Here is a 2,650-nt window from a genome sequence, read left to right on the forward strand (position 1 = left end):
GTCTGTTCCGGTTTCCCCTCGCTGTAGGTCCGAGGTGTTTTTTCTCCCCCATTAGTTACCAGCGGGTCTGATCCTTCTTCCTCTCTCTCCCACTCTTCCTCTCCACCGACTCAACAAGGAGCCTGTGTCGACTGGGATCCGCCTCTGGAAACCCCGGGTAGGTGGGATGAAGCCAGGCCTCCCTTCCATCCCAGCCTGCTGAGCAGCCAGCCGTCTGTACAGCCTCAGCCCGCCGTGGTGCAGAGGTAAGGAATACCCTGAAACCGGCCCAGCGCTGCCGCTCCGGTGCCTTTGCTGCTCTTGGCAGCATCTTCGTCCTTCTTGGTAACACGTAGCTTCTTGTTTTGTCCCTGGGTTATGTCCTGCAAGCAGCTGAGGCTTTTAAAAATGAAGGACGTAACTTACACAGTTAAATGAAAGCCTGGCAACTGGTAGTGTTGGCTTTTAAAAGGAAACAGGTGAGCGTGTAAGTGTGGAGCATCTGGTAAGAACTAGGACGTGTTAGAATGGCTTTCCTCCCTTCCCCTCGCCCCATGTTTTATGCCTTTCCTTGAGACAGATTTAATACCAGTTGGACTAAAAAGAGAAATGCAACTCGGATGCAGGAGTCCGTTAACAAAACTTTGTCCTGGAGCCGCTGGACAATAGTACGACTAAGTCCTCTCATGGAAGGAGGTGTTCTGGTGCATCTGGCAGGTGTGTGTAACTGAGAACACAGGGTGAAAACTGAGAATTAGCGGGTATATTGGAAGAGCCACTGTCAAACACATGATACACGTGGAGAAGGTTCTCTTTGTGGGTTGAGCATGCATCCTCATGCACAAAAGGATGTTTGGAAGGGCACGCTGACTGAGAAGGCTGCCAGCAACCACAACAGAGGAAGCTGGGTGTTATCCAGGGCTGGATCACCTTCCCCACCTTAGCACCACAATAGGTTTGTCTTTGGCAGTCCCGGAGTGCTTGTGCTGTTTGTGGAGGGTGATCATGGACGAGGAGAACAGCTTGGGCATGGTTGCTCTGGTCTGTTAGGCAGTGGCGCTGGCTTGTTTTGAAGAAATCTTAGTCTTGTGTCCTAGACAGTGGCTGAAATGAAGGCTTTCACCGAAGCAGGGACTGCAGCCTGTGACTCTCAAAGGAGGTGGTATGCTCTATGGCTTGAGATCTGGATCCTAGGATGGTCTAGTAACATGGCTGGTTTTCAGCCCTTGTTGCGTGAGGGCAAGGGAGCTGCACTGAAGCAGCTGGTGGCGTAGATTGCGATGGAGGTGCCTTATGTTGACTGCCTTGTGTGCTGGCTTACGTGTAGGAGTTAGTATCCGGGCTGCAGAAGAGCTTAACTGGTGAGATTTGTGGCTTGCTTCCACTGTAACTCTGTCCCTTGCTGCACTACTTCAGCACTTTCTAATTCAGCCTAACAAAATCAAAAGGACAAATCTCGGGTCAGAACGTAGCCTTCAAGTCATGACAGGCTGCAGGTGCTGCAATTAAAAATGTTAAAATGTTTGCCAAAACCCTCTGAGCAGTAAATAAGAGTTAACCTTTTGGCAGAATTGCCTTGAAAGTTGTTGTAAGTTATATCTGTGCTCTTAGAGAAAAGCCTCCTTACTATGTTTGGGCCTTTACTTTTCAGTCTCTTAGGAGAAAGGGTTGTCAGCTGTGTTTAGTTTCCAAGGTAGTTGAAATAAGCTAGGGAGTTGAAATAAGACGTGTACCTTCCTAGCAGTGATGGAAACTGATGTTTTAGGCGAAACGTGAGCTTTATTTTGCTCATCCTGTATTTTGTGGCAGTCACCTGCCAGGTCTTGGAAGCACCAGTTCCCAGCCTGCATAATTTAGAATCACAGAATCGTAGAATGGCCTAGGCTGGAAGGGACTTTAGAGATCATTTAATCCAATGTCCCTGTCGTGGGCAGGGACGCCTCTCAACTAGATCAGGCAGCACCTGGGAACCGAACGGAAACAAGCTGCAGTTTTGTTCCTAATCCTAGTGCCTGGTTAACACTAAGGTAACGTAACGATGAAAAAAATCTTTGCTAATGTCTGAAGACCTTAAGAGCGTAAATTATATTTTTTTCTTAAAATCCTACAGAACTGTTTAACTTGATGGTCTTTAGGTAAATGTTGCATTAATTCAGGTCTTTGGGTACTGATTTCTTTAATTCGCTGAAACAGTAACTTGTTTCCTAAGGATGTTCAATTAACATAGAAATAAGGCAGTGTAAGTATCGATTCATAGTCATTCAAGGATCTCCTATCTTATCTTCAAAACAAACACCAGTCATGTAGATGCAAGTCAGCCAGCTTGGAGCTGGTGGTATAAAAAGAAATTGTACTTCTATTAAATCTGACTGTGGCAAATAAGAGAGGTCTTGCATCTCCTCAGTGGGGAAATTAATATGTTTGCTTGTATTTTGAAAACATTTATTGAAGGTTTGGGGGCAGTTCTTGTCTTCTCTCTCCTGTGAATTTTAATTACCTGCTGCCATGTTCTATAGGCTTCTTAACGTTCAAAGTGATTCCTGTGTAACATCACTTCTTAAGTTTTTCAGTTTTTATATTGAAGAATCGAGTGGGGGATGGGGGCCAACTGTGAAATTGCATCCAGTGTAACCAGATTATTTCTTTTTGCAACCCTTCTAGTGTGAACAAA

Source organism: Apaloderma vittatum, unplaced genomic scaffold (genome assembly GCF_000703405.1).
Source record: "Apaloderma vittatum isolate BGI_N311 unplaced genomic scaffold, ASM70340v1 scaffold37877, whole genome shotgun sequence".
Classification (NCBI taxonomy): Eukaryota; Metazoa; Chordata; class Aves; order Trogoniformes; family Trogonidae; genus Apaloderma; species Apaloderma vittatum.